The following is a 19,348-nucleotide window of genomic DNA, read 5'->3' as shown; positions in this document are numbered from 1 at the left end:
GCTCTGCTTCTTCAGCTCTGAAGGCAAGCTGAAGATGGATAATCTCTCATAGTGCCACTCCCCACAGTGGTAATAACAGCAGTAGAAGTAGTCACACAACTACTGTTGTAATTTTTTTTTACTAATATTATTATTCCTAATAATTCTTGCACATATTTGTAAATATATGGACACGTGCCATCTCCCTTCACCCAGCTCAGCAAATGTACTTCCATTGATATCTCTCATGTATTAGAGTTTCAGATGCAGCATGGTTTTAATTCAATAAGTCTAGATTGCTGTGCTAGATGCCAGTTGACACTGGGAACTGTAACCTAAGTGACATCTAAAACCTGTCCATCCCTCCAGCTTCACTTTCTGTGCAGCTGGTGGTGGTGGTTGTGGTTATACTACAAATAACACTGATAACACTGGGTTCTCAGGATGACCATGAATTAGGCACTATGCTAAGTATTTAGCATAGATAATTGCATTTAATCTTTAAAACAGCATTTGGAGGTATGTATAGCATTTTTGTCTACAGGTAAGAAAATGGAGCAGGGCAAGTTAAGTAACTTCCCAAAAATATGTAAGTGAAGCTGGAAATTCATCCAAAAAATACAACCCCAGACTGTGCTCTTTCCCACTGCATAATAGAGGTGTTAAATGCATGAGCGCTGAAGCCAACCATGAAGGGTTCCAATCCCAAAGGTGGAGACACTCTCAAGAGATTATTACATAAAAACAGTCCCAGCAAGAGACCAGGGGAACTCGAGCTCAAAGTGGAGACATAGAGGATCAAGTGAATGGCTTCATAGGACTTGGGGCTTGATGGAATGAGAGATGGCAGAACCTTTCTCTGAGGGAGGGCCTTAGAGAAAGATAGGAAGAGATAGGGGAAGGATAGCAAGACCAGTGTCCATCAGGTAATAAGATCCATGAAAATTTACAAAATGCTGTAACATCAATCCACTAAAGAGAACTGAAATATTCTTAAAGAGAATGGATACAAAGTAAACATTCTTTTACCATGCTATCTGGCTATCGTGCTCCTTGGCATTTACTCAGAGTTGAAAACTTATTTCCACACAAAAACTTGCACACAGAAGTTTATAGCACCTTAATTCATAATTGCCATGACTCTGAAGCAAACAAGATGTCCTTTAGCAGGGGCACCTGGGTGGCTCAGTGGGTTAAGCCACTGCCTTCAGCTCAGGTCATGATCTCAGGGTTCTGGGATCAAGTCCCGCATCGGGCTCTCTGCTCAGCAGGAAGCCTGCTTCCTCCTCTCTCTCTCTCTCTCTCTCATTCTCTGCCTACTTGTAATCTCTGCCTGTCAAATAAAATAAATAAAATCTTTAAAAAAGATGTCCTTTAGCAGGTGAGTGGATGAACTGTGGAACACTTGGACAATGGGTCATTATTCAGTACTCAAAAAGAAATGAGCTATCAAGCCATGAAAAAGACATAGAGGAAACTTAAATGCATATTAATGGAAAGGACACATATTGTGTATTTCTACCTATATGATATTCTGGGAAAGTCAAAATTATGGAGACAATAAAAAAAATCAGAGGTAGAGGGCACCTTGGTGGCATAGTCAGTTAAGCATTTAACTATTGGTTTTAGCTCGGTTCCTGGTCCCAGGGTTGTGAGATTGAGTCCCACATTTTGCTCCATGCTCAGTGCAGTTTGCTTGAGATTTTCTCTCCCTCTCCCTCTGCCCCTCATTGGTGTTAGGGTGTGTTGAAGTGGTGGGGAAGGGAGGAAAAGATGAATAGCCAGAGCAAAGGGAATTTTAGGGCAGTGAAAATATTCTGTATGATATCACAATGATAAATATATGCCATTATACCTGTGTCCAAACTCCTAAAATGTACAACACTAAGAGTAATCCATGGATTTTGAGTGATTATCATGTGTCAGTAGAGGCTCATCCTTTGTTTAAAAAATAAAAAGTCCATTTCCAATAAGTGATGTTGATAAGGTGAAAGGCGATGCAGGTGTGCAGTCAGGAGATATACAGGAAATCTTTCCACCTTCTCTCAATTTTGTTATAAACCTAAAACCACTCTAAAAATTAAATCTCTAAAAATTAAAACAAGAAACAACAGGGAAGGAAGCAAGGGAGGGAGGAAGGAAAGGAGACAAGGGAGGGAAGACATTCTCATAGAAATAATTTGACTTTTAGGCCATCAGAATGAGCATCATTCCCAGAGAACTGGTTCTCAAGCTCCAACATATTTAGCCATTTTCATTTCATAGTCTTCCATCTGCTCTTTAAGTATGGTCGTCTCCAAAACAAAGTTGCAACTTCTTCTAGTGGTCCAGAGACTTCCTTTTTTGAGCCCCAAGTCTGCTTCTGTCTTCTGCTCAGTTCTATTTCAGACCTCAATATCTGAGGTGGATTTCTAGAAACCATGGATACACATCAGGGTTCTGCATTCTGTGTGAATGTTCCAATTTTTTTCTTTTTTAAATTTTATTTTACTTTATTTTTATTTACATTCAATTAATTAACATATAGAGTATTATGAATTTCAGAGGTAGAGTTCAGAGTGTTCCAAATTTCTTAACTTGCCAGGAGTCACTGGCATTTCTTGAGTATCTATTATGAGCCACAAACTGTTCTAGCACTTATATGCATTAACTATCCTTGATTGACCCTTTAAGATAGGTGCTATTAATCATCCCCAGTTTAACAGTTGAGAAAATAGACATTAAGTAACTTGCCAAGTACTAAATAGTTAAGCAAGTATTTGAACCCAAGCAGTCTGATGCCAGAGCCTGTGATTTAAAGCATTTGGTATATTTTTAGTTTGGGTCATCAAGTTCGTTGAGCCTCTTAATCTGTGTCTTTCAAGGTGTGTGGGACTACAGCTTCCACTTTAAGTAAGTCAAAATATCAAACATCATAGAAAAGGAGAGTTCAGGTCTCAAATCAGATAAAGAAATTGATACCGAAGGAAGGACAGTGACTTAGGTCACTTTGCCATGATAAAAATTCAAGCTTTGGTCTCTCATTTCACTGCACTTTCAATGAAACAATGCAATACATGAAAATACTTTGAAAAAAATTGCTATACAAGTTCAAGATATACTTATTATTGTTAACATTCCTCTCTCACAAGGCAAAATATTTTTCACACAATAGGTGGCTGACAGATATGTTTAGGCTATAAAAAGTGGACCTAAAAATATAATTTAAAATACAAGGTCTTAGGTAAGAAAGGCCTTTTTGGAAATATATAGAAAGACATTTTTGCATGGCCAACATTCCATTAGTACTCCAAATCATTAATCATATTTTGTGCTTCAAGTCAACCCAATGCCTTTGCCTGTAAACTTTTAACAGATTAGAAACAGGTGAGCTGCTTCCTGGACTCCCCTTCAGTATGAAAACACTTGAGAAGAACTGCAGGGGTAGAAACTCAGGTCCAGGCTAATGAGGCCTGCACTGCCCATAAAATGGCCTTGTGGAATCAGCTGATGTGTCATAGAAGCTCACAGCTCAGACCAAAGAAACCAGTCAGAGAAATAAGATGACCACTTTATAGAGTTAAAAACTAAAATTCCCCCAGGCCTGTGTGTATAGTGGTATTTTATGTGAAGTTAGACTGGTGGAAATAGAAAACAAACTCACATCTTACAACTCCAAAATTCTAGGGCACTAACCAAGTATCTTCATCCTAAAGAGATGATTCCATCATGGAGGGAAAATGATCAATAGCTAATTGAAACACATCTACTGAGCAACTGCCTTTTGTCCAGAACTGGACTGTGTATCTTGAGATTTCATAGTAAGTGTTGGACATGATCTCAGCCACTCAGTGTCTATACCAACAATTAGTATTACAAATATTTTTGAAAACATCTCTAATGGTCATTTCAATTCTTGAATGATCCTGGTTAATCTTAAAGCCACATAGAAGAATGACTAAAACATAGACTTAGGATCCAGATTTTAAAGGTTCAAATCCTAACTCTGACACTTACTAGCTGTAACACTTAACCTTGGTCAAGTATCTAACTTGGGCAAGTTACTATCTTTCTGAGCCTCCATTCCCACCTCTGTAAAATGGAGTGATATTAGTACATACCTCATAAGGTTGTTGTAAAGATTAAATGAGTTAGCACCTATAAAGCCCAATGCTACAATTGGGCATGTACTAAACATTCTGTCAATATTCATTATGTCTCTACAGATTGGAAAACCAAAGTAATGTGCCCTGAGGCAGTACAGGCAAGAGTGACAGTGTCAGAGTGAGAAGCCCAAGGCCTGTTGCTGTAATGACATGTCAGATGAGACACTTCTTCCTTTGACCCTTTCAGAATTGCAAAAGGAATCCTCAAGCTATCCTGCCAGTGCTGGAAATGGGCAACCCTACTTGAGTTGCATGGTGTAGGTTCTTGTTTGGATGTAATAATCTGTTTTTAATCTTGTGTGTAAATGAATACAGAGGTTAGTCATGAGGTGCATATTAATCTAAAATAAATGAATACATTTGAATTAATCAGACCTTCAGTCTATGTAAATTGATGATTTATAATGATATTAGCACAAATTGCAATGATAAATCATTTTAAAATTAGATACAATGTTCCTTAAGGCAGCAAGGACTCTAGAGATTTGAACATAACTTGTGACAACTTTAAAATGTAGATGGGTCTGGCTGGAGCTTGAGGGTAGAAGCAAAGGGCCAGAAGACCAGAGGACAATGTGGAACCACATCCCACGCAGGGACAATGGTAATGGGACCTGCAAGGTCACAAAGATAAGAAAAGAGCAAGAGAAAGTCAATGAAACAGACACATTCTGAATTACCCAGTTTATTTTCTGCCTTAGGACTGAATAGCTTGAGCCTTTGATTCAATTCAAAGCCCAAGAAGGAGTTAAACTGAGGCAGCTTAATAAGAAGGAACGATTTCAGGGGGCTCCTCCACTTGTTGGTGATTTAGGGAAAACTAACTTTATTGAGGCTGCTGATTTCATCTGAAAAATGGCTTCACCATCCCAACTTTAAAGTACTGTTATGAGAATTAAATAATATTGGATGTGAAGTGAAAATCCCAGTTTATGAAAAACAGAGTAGTAATGTTAAAAATGGAGTCCGACTGCCTGGGTACAAATCCTGGCACTACCACTCATTGGCCGTAAGACATTCAGTTAATTCTATAGTCTTTCTGAGCCTCTTTTTTCTCCATTATGAAATGGGGATAATATTAGGGCTGATCTCTTGGATTGGTGTGAGAATTAAATGTAAACATGCAGGTCTTATAACTAAGGAGGTACTTGGTAAATGTTAGCTGTTAGTATAAATTATTGTCATTGATGTTACCATGAATCCTGGGTAGTGGTATTGTGTGAAACTGGCCTAAGAAGAAAGGAGGAACTATGATGGACATACCAATGGAAGAGAGAATATGTGGCCAGACAATCAAGGGGAGGAGGAAGAAAATATCTCTGCAGGGAAGAAAATACACAGCATCCAGACTCAATACTCTTCCCTCGTCCAAGGAAAACATTGCTGACCACATATATTATCTTCCCTGCCAACCCTTAGACCATCATTTTTTTTCATATGTGCAAGGTTAATAGAACTGCATGAAGAGAGGATTACCTGAAGGTAAAAAACAGAGCAATACTTTGCAAGACAAAGAACAAGGGGTCAGAATCACTCTGGACTTCCTCTCCTGGGAATTAGCATTGTCTAGAAAATAATGAAGGTCTGTGATGAACTTAAATTTTTCCTTGTGTCCAAAACTGTGATTCTCATCTGTAACTGTTTATAAATAAAAGTACCAATGCTCTGAGATCCCATCAGAATTTTTGAACCACCTGGTTGATGGAATCATTCTGGAGCCTTAAGATAGAAACTGCAAAAAGACTGTGAAACACTGCTCCATAACCATCATGGATGGGAAGGAGAATGAGTAAGAAATAAACTGTGGCAAGAAAGCATCCTTAACTACAAGTTAGTGAGCCACAAGAAAATCTTTGTACACATGTCATAGAAGGAGGTACTGAGGCCATCTCCCAAAGGCTTCAGATGAGGATGAGGTAATCACTTTTGTGTGTGTGTGTGTGTGTGCACTCAAAATTCATATTTTTGAGCTCCTAACCCCCAGTATAATGTTTTTTGAAGAAAGGGTCTTTGAGAGATAATTAGGTTTAGATTAGGTTATGAGAGCAGGGTCCTCCTAATGGAGTTAGTGCCCTTATAGGAAGAGGAATTTATAAGTGCCTTCATAAGAAATGTTTATCAGAACTCTCTCTACCATATAAGGATGAAGCAGGAATGTGGCTATCTGTATCCAGGAAGATCCTCGCCAGGGGCTGAATTAGCCCCCACCTTGATCTTGGACTTCCCTATACAGAACTATATGAAATAAATGTTTGTTTTTGAAGTCACCTGGTGTATGGTATTTTGTCATAGCAGCCTGGGTAGACTAATACAGTTATTCTATCAATGGCACTTGCAAGAGTTAGAGTACAAATTCAGGATCATCACCTCATCTTTAAATTACAATATTTCTCTTGTGTGTATAGGTATGCCCGTGTGCAGGCACACACACACACACACACACACACACACACACTCATACATGAAATGTGCAACATTTGACCATAAGTTGAAAAATCGAATATTAACCATTTATTCTTCTCCCTCAAAATCATACTTTCTCAATTATCTTATAACTTATAATAAATAATAATAGAATGTTTTCCTCTAGCCAAAAATAAAAGCTTTATCTCCCTGATGGTCAACTGATAGCCAACCTATCTATCAACCAGTTTTGTTCCTTTAAGTGCATAACTGCTATAACTTTGAGACACTAATTCTAAATCACCCCAAATCACCAAATAAACTGTTTCTTAAAAGGTCAAATCAAATGACTGAAAGCACATCAGAATTTTCAAAGGCACACAGCAGATTTGCTCAAAGATACCCTCTCTGGAGAAACACTCAATGTGGATCCACGAAGTCATGCACAAGGATGCTCATTTCATCATCACTTGAAACAGTAGCTAGAGTTATGAAGCACCCTACATGTCCATCAATAGGGGAATGGGTAGGCAAAGGTGTTTTGCATTGTTTCTCTTTTAATGTGGTTAACTCTATAAATACTAGATCTCCAAAAAATAGTATTGATTAAAAAATAGATAGATACACAAAAGTAAAAATGACACTTTTTAAAAATTTATTTTCAGCGTAACAGTATTCATTGTTTTTGTACCACACCCAGTGCTCCACACAATCCGTGCCCTCTCTAATACCCCCTACTTGGGAGATTCCCCCAACCTCCCACCCCCCCCGGCCCCTTCAAACCTCTCAGATTGTTTTTCAGAGTCCATAGTCTCTCATGGTTCACCTCCCCTTCCAATTTCCCCCAACTCCCTTCTCTCTAACTCCCCTTGTCCTCCATGCTATTTGTTATGCTCTATTAATAAGTGAAACCATATGATAATTTACTCTTTCTGCTTGACTTATTTCACTCAGCATAATCTCTTCCAGTCCTGTCCGTGTTGCTACAAAAGTTGGATATTCATCCTTTCTGATGGAGGCATAATATTTCATAGTGTATATGGACCACATCTTCCTTATCCATTCATCCGTTGAAGGGCATCTTGGTTCCTTCCACAGTTTGACGACTGTGGCCATTGCTGCTATAAACATTGGGATACAGATAGCCTTTCTTTTTACTACATCTGTATCTTTGGGGTAAATACCAGTAGTGCAATTGCAAGGTCATAGGGAAGTTCCATGTTTAATTTCTTGAGGAATCTCCACACTGTTCTCCAAAGAGGCTGCACCAACTTGCATTCCCACCAACAGTGTAAGAGGGTTCCCCTTTCTCCACATCCCCTCCAACACGTGTTGTTTCCTGCCTTGCTAATTTTGGCCATTCTAACTGGTGTAAGGTGATATCTCAATGTGGTTTTAATTTGAATCCCCCTAATGTCTAGTGATGAAGAACATTTTTTAATGTGTCTGATAGCCAAAAAATGACACTTTTTATGTCAAATAACAGGGGATAAAAATATATGTTTATAAAAAATTAAAAATTAAAAAAAATGCAAACACAAAATAACACTTTGTATTGTATGAAGATATGAAGGCAAATTCATAAAAAGGACTAGAAGACTGCATAACAAACAAAGTGGTTTACTTCAAGAAGAAGGGAAATTAGATGGAGAAAGGACATTTCTACAAGTATAAAATTCCAACTTTAATAAGGATGTATATATACGTTATTATTAGTTAATAAAAATATTATTTTTTTAAATGAAACACATGTGGTAGTTGCAGTTGTGCTCTCCCAGTTCCTGCTTCCCTCCTTGCACCACCCTGGAGGCCTCCCAGAACCGCAACCCATCTGCCACCAGCGTCGCTGCACCCGCAAAAGAACTGAACCCAGTTGGGGGATGCCCAGGGCCCCGTGCACAAGAGGTACAGCAGGAGCTGATGACCATCAGGATGTCTGGTGACAAAGTAATTTCTGCCCTCGCTGAATTAGACAACATTTTCAAATGGATGAGGACCATCTATAAAGCAGCTGACACCGTATATGAAGACCTGCATCGGATGCTCTCCCTGGAGTTCCCGAGTAGTTACCCTTCCAATGCCCATGGTGAAGTTCCTCACATCCTCCTATCACCCCAATGTGAAAACCCAGAGAAACATCTGCCTGGATACCCTGAAGGACAAATGGTCTGCCAGGTATGATGTCAGGACCATCCTGCTGTCCATCCAAAGCCTGCTAGGAGAACCAAACATTGGTAGTCCTTTGAATACCCATGCTGCTGAGCTCTGGAAAAACCCCACAGCCTTTAAAAAGTATCTGCAAGAAACCTACTCAAAGCATGTCTCCTGCCAAGATCCCTGTCTGTCCAGCCTCTCTCCTTGTGTTGTCTTTTTATTTTCTTCTTAGATAGTCTGTATTTTTCTTCATTTCTGTCGAGGACTCTGTATCTTAAGCTCTGGTGCCATTTTTATATCATCTTTGTTTTTTTAAATTAAGTCTCTGGTTGAGCCCTTGTGATGAATATATTAAATAAATAATTGGGTTTTTAAAAAATTTTTAAAAAAATTTAAAAAGCACATGAGGCCACCTAGGCCACTTGCAATATTATAGAGCAATTCTAATGCTAACTGTGCAGACGGAGTGTCAGACTCCACAGTCTAGGGGCAGATTCTCCAACAAGACTGTCCTCACTTCAAATACCTGACACAAATTTGGGAGTCCCCAGGTCACCTGCACTTTTGACCAATTAATTGCAAATCCAGAGAATCCCATGACACTTCTCAGTTTTGATAACTTAGTAGAACAGCTCACAGAACTCAGGAATGTGCTATCTCTATGATTACAGATTTATTATAAAAGATATCAAGAACTTCTCAAACTCAACACACGCAAAAACAGATAATCATGTCAAAATATGGGCAGAAGACATGAACAGACACTTCTCCAAAGAAGACATACAAATGGCTAACAGACACATGAAAAAATGTTCATCATCATTAGCCATCAGGGAGGTTCAAATCAAAACCACACTGAGATACCAACTTACACCAATTAGAAGGGCCAAAATTAACAAGACAGTAAACAACAAGTGTTGGAGAGGATGTGGAGAAAGGGGAACCCTCTTACACTGCTGGTGGGAATGCAAGTTGGTGCATTGGAACCACACTGTTGGAAAACAGTGTGGAGATTCCTTACAAAATTAAAAATAGAGCTTCCCTATGATCCTGCAATTGCATTATTATGCATTTACCCCAAAGATATGGATGTAGTGAAAAGAAGGGCCATCTCTACCCCAATTTTCATAGCAGCAATGGCCACAATTGCCAAACTGTGGAAAGAACCAAGATGCCCTTCAATGAATGAATGGATAAAGAAGATATGGTCCATATATACTATGCAGTATTATGCCTCCTTCAGAAAGGATGAATACCCAACTTTTGTATCAACATGGATGGGACTGGAGGAGATTATGGTGAGTGAAAGGAGTGAAGCAGAGAAAGTCAAGTATCATGGGTTCACTTATTTGTGGAGTATAAGGAATAATACAGAGGACATGGGGAGATGGAGAAGACCAGTGAATTGGGGGAAATTGGAGGAGGAGACAAACCATGAGAGACTGTGGACCCTGAGAAACAAACTGAGGGTTTTGGAGAGGAGTGAGGTACTGCATGGAGCACTGGGTGTGGTGCATAAATAGTGACTTCTGGAACACTGAAAAGAAATTAAATAGCTATATATATAGATATAGATGATAGATATAGATATAAATAAAGATATAGATATATAGATCAATCAGTCAGGATCAGGCAAATGAAAAGGAACAAGGTAAAGTCTGGGAGAGTCCTGAATGTAGAGGTCTCTGCTCTCAACCTTGTGGATTCAGGTTATGTCACACCTCTGGCACACTGATATTTTCACCAACCTGAAAGCTCCACTAAGCCTCAATGTTCAGAGGTTTTACTGGGGACTCATTATGAGGGCATAATTGAATAAATCATAAATCATTATGAAGACATGATTGAATGCAACCTCTAGGCCCCGCTTTTCCCTCTCTCCTTGGTTTTTGAGAGATCTAGCTTATCTCCCTTGGCTCAAAGCCTCAATCCTCTAATCACATGGTTTGCCTTTCTGACTTCAACAGCCCACATCATGAGTCACCTCATTAACATAAACTCAGGTATGTCTAAGGGGCTCATAAATAACAAAGATGCTCCTATGACTACAGAAATTCCAAATATTTAGAGTTTCCTTTCCAGAACTGGAACAAAGGCCAGCCACATTCTTTATTATACAATACCAGTTCTCTGGTGACAAGCACAACTGCACCTAACTCACTTCAGGCTCGTGGATCTATAAAATGTCAAGAAGGCATACCCTATTAAATTTGGTCTCACAAGTTACCAAAGAAGTTACACATTAGACAAGACTACAGAAGAGCTGCTCTGCATTACCTATATAGATTTTATAAAAGTGATTTTGTTCTCATAAATACAAATTTTCTTTTTCTCTTTATTGCTCATTGTTGTAGCTACATTTTGGTTAACTATAAGTTTATTGTGCAATATCTCTTAGCAATCCAATCTAATGCATAAAAGAGGGAAAAAAACCACTAAAACCTGTCCTATATCTGTCCCTAAGCTTTTCCTATAGCAATGCTAATACTATGAAGACTAGCCAAGTGGAGAAGAAATCTAATTATGAAGTCAGATAGATCTGGACTCAAATCCTAGTTTTGCATCACACTCTATAACTCAACCCCACTCCACATGTCTCTTACCTGCACAGCATCTGCATGTTCTCATTGTGATGATAGAGATACAAGAGATTTAGAACTGGCACATTGTAATTTCCACCCCCATTATAGCAGTCAAAGTGTGTCATATGACTTAATCTAGATACCTAGTGGAAGACACTAAAAATTTACATGGAAATAGTATCAAAACAGAAAAGGAAAAGAAATGGGGCCAGTGTGGAATCTACCACAATAGCTATCACTTTCTCAAAACTTATGCTATACTAGGATATTTGCTAAGTATTTTATATACATTAATACACAACAACATTTCAGGATTTTGCAGATCAAGAATTTTGAGCTTACACAGCTAAAGTAAATTGAAAGTCAAACAGCCACTACTAGAGGCAGAATTGGAGTTCAGACCCAAATTTTCTGACTCCAGTTCTTACCCCAGAATTATGTAGCCTTTATCAATCCCCCATACCTTGATGAAGCCATAAAAGTCAGCAGAAACCACAATCATGTGGCATTAGAGTGCCTAGCTTCTATGTTGTAATATAAATCTCCTTGAAGTGTCACACTTCCCTCATTATCTAGTACTGGTTATGAATTCCAGTATTGTAATGTTAAATATGGTTAGCTGGGATAAGTCACTCAACCATTCTACCTTAATTTCCTCATATGTAAAAGGAGAATAAAAGTGAAATGTCTACCTTAGAGGACTGTTATATAAATTAATTGATGGGATAACTAGTCCTTTATAATAAAGTATCTAGCATTTATATAGGGCCTCCTATATTCCAGGCATTATTCAAACTCTTTTTTTTTTTTAATTACCTCATTTAATTCTCACAGGGACCTATAGGCATAGTACCATTATTCTTCTCAGGTTGTATTCAAGAAGACTGAGACATGAATAGTTTAAGTAACTTTCTTCAGGTCACAGAGCTAATAAATGGCAAAAATCAGAACCTAAGGAGTCAATTTGCTTCTTTCTAAAGAGATTTTATTTATTTGACAGAGAGAGACACAGCAAGAGAGGGAACACAAGCAGAGGGAATGGGAGATGGAAAAGCAGGCTTCCTGCTGAGTGGGGAGCCAATGTGGAGCTTGATCCCAGGACCCTGGGATCATGACCCAAGCTGAAGGCAGACACTTAATGACTGAGCCACCCAGGTGCCCTGGCAGTTTGCTTCTTGATTTCTACTTTCAAACTGAGAATACTAGGATTGCCACCAACATCAATGATTTTTTAATTGTGGTCAGTGCTGTGTTATTTCAGAGAAGGTACTTAGGGATTATGCCTACACAAGTGTTCTATCACTGGGCTCATTAACCCTTGTCAGAAAGGACAACCTAATGGTCCACAAAGAACTAGATAATGAACCTGGAGGACTCCCATTTCCTAAAAGGGACAGTTGAAATACTAAGGCTGTAGGTCTCCCACCAGACTGGTCCTCTTACTGCAGATTAAAAACAAATAACTCTCAAGAGATCCACTTGTGAGGCTTTAAACTGGATCTTCTGACAAAGAGCTGAGGAGGCACTTAACAAAGTCAGGACCCTGAAGTGTGACTGCTTCTATGAAGATTGATCTGAATGGCTCCAAATAAATAAAAATGTGCTGGAGTTGCTGTCTTTAGCTTCAAGGCCTGAGACATTTAGTGTGAGCACCAGATACACACACACACACAAACACACACACACAAAACCTATGACTGCTTTAAGACTGCCTATCTTTCCCAAGACCAAACCCTGTCCTTTCTGATGATTTTCCTAAGTAGAGATTGGAGAATCATAATACGTCTTCTGTTTCATCCTACAGTCAGAGTTGTGTAATACAGCAGGGAACACAGACACCTCAGAAAAACTGACTAGCTGAAACGTAGTCTAATTGTTGGATGCAGCGGAACCAATGTCCATCCCTTGCTTTTCTGTCTTTCTTTGCTCTGCCTTTGCCCTTGCAGCTACAATGGTGTTTGGGAAGAGATGGCCTCAATAAGCATGATCATCTCCAGCCAACTGTAAACTAGAGCCCCTCTTAACCTTTCACATCATCTCACTTCTATTAATAAAAAGAAAAAAAGCATCAGGGCAAGATGATAAAAGAACAAGGTTCAGAAACATAAACTATCTTTCTTCCAGTTTCTTTCACTTAATACATTTGTAAAAGTCATGAATTCATTTTCTTATTTATTTATTTTAAGATTTTATTTATTTATTTGACAGATAGAGAGAGACCACAGTAGGCAGAGAGGCAGGCAAAAAGAGAGAGGAGGAAGCAGGCTTACCGCTGAGCAGAGAGCCCTATGCAGGGCTCGATCCCAGGACCCCGGGATCATGACCTGAGCCAAAGGCAGAGGCTTAACCCACTGAGCCACCCAGACACCCCTTATTTATTTATTTGACACAAAGAGAGATCACAAGTAGGCAGAGAGGCAGGCGGAGAGATAGGAGGAAGCAGGCTCCCTGCTGAGCAGAGAGCCGGATGCAGAGCTGGATCCCAGGACCCTGGGATCATGACCTGAGCCAAAGGCAGAGGCTTTAACCCACTGAGCCACCCAGGTACTCCATGAATTCGTTTTCTAAGCAAAAGGAAGACCCTAAAAGATTTTGATTTACTTGTGACTCTTGAGAAGTGATATTTAAGGATATTAAGTCAAGTGTTAATATAGTTTATGGGTTACAAAGGAAAAGTCTAGAGTTAGAGACAATAGTTCGGGAGAAGTCAGTAGAAAGACAATGCTGCCTTTGCCACACCATTTACTCTTTCTGTATATACAAAAAGTCTCAATTCCCCATCTACCTTGTGATTAGGTTGAAGCCATGAAACTGAGTTCCAGCAAATATAAGATGGGCAAAGTGATGTAAACTATTTCCAGCCATTCTGTATAAGCAATTTATTCTAAAGAAATAGTTGTAAAGTTGCATGAGATTATATTACAAGAGTATTCATGTAGTATCATTCATAATAGTGAAAACTCCGACCAAAACTCCAACAGGGTAGTAAATACCTGAAACTTGGTATATCTGAAACTTGAAATTGTGTACAATTTTCAAAATGAATAAAACAGTCCCAGTAAGCATGACTATTTTATGTCATACCAACCCTTCTATTGAGAACAACCTAAAAACTGGTTAAAATACATTTTAAAAAGATATTTTTTGAAGGTATCAAAAAACAACCAAGGCAGATAAAAATTAAGAGGCCAGAATCCCCAGGAAAGAGAAAGTACCAAGATGAACTGTACTCCATTGTCACTTTTATCCTTTGGGGTTTTGCCAATCTTCTGGAAGGGGTATTGAAGGTAAACAGAAAACAAATACAGTTGCAGCAGTCTCACTGAAACAGAAAGACACAAAAAAAGGAACTAAAGGTGATGAAAACAGCCAGGAGTGAAGGGGTCCAGAGAAAAGGCCACTATAGAAAAGTAAGCCCAAAATTACTCATGTAATTTTGCCCAATTACTCACTGATTCCTGACGATGGGTTTATAGAACTGGATAATGGGAAAAAAAATCAAACAAAAAGCAGCTACTAGGAAGTTTAAAATCTAAGCAAAGACATAGACATTCTTACAGAAGTAGGATGAGATAAATTGGAGACTAGAGCCCATCATGGAAGAAAACCCCAATAGAAAACCCAGATTTTAGATTGAGAACATTATAGACTAGAACCAAAAAGTAAGGAAACATATAAAAAGATAAGTCCTATAAAGCCAGAAACCTAGCTTAAATGGATAACTCCTCATATGTTATATAACTACAAGAAGAAATTAAATCTTCTCTCAAGGAAAGTAATGTCATTCAGAGCTTTTAAAATTTTCTATATACAATGTTGGGAATTTAATAAAAAACCAGAAGTCATGGCAGAACAAAATAACAAATGATCAAAAAACAAAAGAAAAAATAGACAATAGAAACTTATCCAAAGGTGATCACACAACTGGATTTCAGAAAAAATTAAAAGAAATTATAGTTAATGAACTCAATAAAATATAGGATGAGATAAAGTTTTACTATCTATAAACTGATATTTATAATATATATATCAATAGAAATTCTAAAATTGAAAGTATAACAATTAAAATCAGAATAAAAGGCAGATTAAAGAAAACAAAAGAGAAAATCAGTAAACTGAAACAAATCAGTAAAAAAATGTCCATTTTGATGCATACACAAAGAGATGAATATAGGGGAAAAATGGAAAAAGATGCATGGACTATGGAGGCATCAGAGAGAAGAGAAACTCTTAATCAGAAAAATATTCAAAGACTGGCTGAGAACGTTCCAAAACTGGTGAAAAACAATAAGCCACAGATTCAAGAATATCTCAGAACCAAAACAACATGAATACAAACCAAAAAAGGTGACAAAAAGGACATCATAGGAAAACTATTGAAAAACGTAGACAAAGTAAAAATCTTAAAAAAAAAAAAAAAAGAACAGGAGGAAAAAAATCTCTTTTGACTTCTTAACAGGAATTACAGAAGCCAAAAACAATATAATGAAATTTAAAGTGCTGAGCAAAAAAACCTTACCAATCTGGCATATTTTGCTCAGTAAATTAAACAAAAATTTTTTTAAGATTAAGACCAAATATAAGAGGGGCGCCTGGGTGGCTCAGGTCATGATCCCAGGGTCCTGTGATTGAGCCCCGCATTGGGCTCTCCACTCAGTGGGAAGACTGCTTCTCTTCCTCTCTCTCTCTGCCTACTTGTGATCTCTGCCTGTTAAATAAATAAATAAATAGAATCTTTAAAAAAACAAATACAATAAACATAAATGAAGGAAATGGAAAAACATCCCATCTTCATGGAGTGGAAGAACAATCTTTTGGGTAATCTCAAAAAGAGTAACAAAATTATAATGTGTATTAATGGGGGAATGTAAATGTATGTGAAATAAACTAATAGCAGAGGACATAATTTACAAAAAAATAATTAATTAAAAGGGAAGAAAAACATGGAAGAAAAAATATACAGTGAAGGACAATAAGTAAATGTGAACAATGGAATAAGCAAATAATAAAACAATTTAACAATATATAAGCAACTTACAATAAATGTAAATAGGCTAAATATTTCAATTCAAAGCAAAAATTGTCACACTGAGATATTCAAGCAAGAATAAGTACACAAGTATCATATGGTTTCACTTACTTGTGGAGCATAAGGAATAACACAGAGAACATTGGGAGATGGAGAGGAGAAGTGAGATGGAGGAAATCTGAGGGGGAGACAAACCATGAGAGACTGTAAACTCTGAGAGACAAACTGAGGGTTTTGGAAGGGAGGGGCTGGGGGGTTGGGTGAGCCTGGTGGTGGGTATTATGGAGGACACATATTGCGTGGAGCACTGCATGTGGTGCACAAACAATAAAGTTTGGAAACTAAAAAGCTAAAATTAAATATATTTTTTAAAAGGGAAGGAAGATTGCATGTTTATCTTGAATTAAATAAATTTTAAAAGAGAATAAGTACACAAGAACAGAGAAATATATACCAGGCAAAAAATAATTGAAAGAAAACTTATGTATCTATATTAACCTTATAAATAGTTTTAAGGTAAAAAGTGTTACAAAAAATAGAGAAATTTTTATAAGAATAAAAGGTTATATATATATATATATATATATATATATATATCCTAAATTTCTAAACATTTAAAAAATATAGCCTTATATTTATGCCAAAACCTGACAGAAATACAAGGGAAAAAAATCTACAAATAAGTACTGATTTTTAAACAGCTTTTTCTGGTCTCTTGGGTGGCTCAGTTGTTAAGCATTTGTCTTTGGCTCTGGTCATGATCCCAGGGTCCTAGGATGGAGCCCCACATCAGACTCCCTGCTTAGCAGGAAATCTACTTCAACCTCTCCCACTCCCCCCTGCTTGTGTTCCTGCTCTCTCTCTCTTTCTCTCCATCAAATAAATAAATAAAATCTTTAAAAAAAATTAAAACAGCTTTCTCAGTAATCAATAGAGTAAATAGACCAGAAAAACAAACAAACAAAAAAATCAACAAGAATACTGAAGTTTTGAATATCATGATTAACCAATTTAATTAAATGGTCATATATGGAGCACTACAACCAACAAGTACAGAATACACACTTATTCAAGTACACATACGACATTTACTACCTGATCATATGCTTATCTCTAAAGCATACCTCAGAAAATTTCGAAAATCAATCAACACAATGTGTTCCTGATGTCAAAGGTAATGAACTAGTAATCAATAACAAAAACAAAAATAGAAAAAAAATCCCCAAATGTTTGTGAAGTAAGCAATGATGCAATACACTTATAAACACCACAAAGGTAAAATAAAATGAGAAAAGATTTGAATTATAAGAACTGAAAAAAAAAAGAACTGAATTATAACTACTAATAGTGTTTAAAGAAAAATGGATAGCCTCAAATACATTTAAAAAGAAATAGAAAAGGCTGAAGATCCATGACCAAGCTTTTATCAAGTAGCATGAAAAAGAACTGTAAATGAAATTCAAGGGAAATTTTAAAAAGTAAAAATTTTAAGATTAATACAATTTATAAACTTCCTGCAACTTCAAGAAAAAGCAAAATGGAAAAGGCACAAATTACTGATATCAAGGAGAAAAAGAGACACCCTCACAGTTTCTACAGTCATAAAATAATAAGACAATAGCAATGACTTTTGCGAATAAGCTTGAAAACTCAGAATAAATAGAAAGATTTCTTAAAAGTATAGTTTACCAAAACTGTCATGGAATAAATAAAAGGTCTGAATATTCCTGCATGCATTAAAGAAAGTTAATACATAAGTAAAAGTTTCCCCACAAAGAAAACTTCAGTCTACAATAGCTTAACTAGGAAATTCTTTCAGATATTCAACAAGAAATAATGCCAAACTTACATTAACTCTTCCCACGAATAGGAAGAATGATATCTCTTGTTAGGATATTAGCATAACTTCAACCCCAATATCTATCAATGAAATTATAAAACAAAATAGTACAAACCAATTTCTGTAATTAGCACACACGCAAGAGTCCAAAACAAAGTAATAGCAAAGCCAATGCAAATAAAGTGACACGTGAAAAGGGTTTATTCTGCTAACAAAGATTCTCTCCTTGGCCAAAGTTTAATCAAGTTTCTAGGAGCCCTGCACTCAAAGAGGCCAAAACTTGGGCTTTTGCCTCCAGGCTATTGAATCCAGTTTTAGCAAGAATCTGCTAAGTCAGTTTAGCCAGAAGCCCTTACCCACCTTCATAATCCAAACAAATTTCTCATCTCCCATCACCCCCAGGTTATATCTGATTACCCTGGCCTGCTTTCACAGCAAGAATCCTACTACTACGTCAGTTTAGCAGAGAACTGCCCTACAATCTTAAGTAATTTTTTATCTGATGCCTTCCTCCCCCAAACCTTGTCCCATGGCTATAAATCCATACTTTCCTTTGTCTTATTCTGAATTGAGCTGTATCTCTCTCTCCCTTACTGCAAAACCCCATTGCAGTAGTCCTTGCCCCTATTATGACAGTACTGAATAAAGTTGGCCTTACTATTTTAACATGAGTCATGATACTCTCTCACTAATGCTGCTATCACCTCTTCTATTCATCATTATTTTAGAAGTTTTAACCAGTGCAATGAAATACAAAAAAAATTAAAATAAAAAATTAAAGTGTTATTATTCACAAAATTATAATATTAACAGAAGATGCAAAAAACTACAAATAAATTATGAAAATAAATTATTTTTAAGATTTCTGATTACAAAGTCTACAGAAATTAATTATATTTCTACATCCCAATATCAAAAAATTAAAAATGAAATTTACAAAAATATAAGTAACAATACCTACCAATCAAATACATCAATATCTAGGAATAAATATAAATTTTTAAATGGGCAGGGCTTCTATACACACACACACACACAAATAAACATTATTAAAGAAAGTTAAAGAAGAACTAAATTAATGAAGAGTTATACCATTTTCATGGATTAAAAGACTCAATATCCCAAAGATATCCATTCTCCCCAAGTTGATCTATAGATTAAATTCCAACAAAAATCCCATGGAAATTGATGATATAATTCTAAAATGAATATAGAA

General features: G+C 37.0%; 1 pseudogene; it reads left to right on the top strand.

The window, feature by feature from the left end:
* The window catches only part of LOC101687250, a 35,828-nt pseudogene that overhangs the window by 11,429 nt on the left and 5,051 nt on the right, over window positions 1-19,348 (top strand).

Source organism: Mustela putorius, unplaced genomic scaffold (genome assembly GCF_011764305.1).
Source record: "Mustela putorius furo isolate JIRA1106 unplaced genomic scaffold, ASM1176430v1.1 tig00000083_pilon_pilon_pilon, whole genome shotgun sequence".
In the NCBI taxonomy this organism is placed as follows: Eukaryota; Metazoa; Chordata; class Mammalia; order Carnivora; family Mustelidae; genus Mustela; species Mustela putorius.
This window is presented reverse-complemented; position numbering and strand designations above follow the sequence as displayed.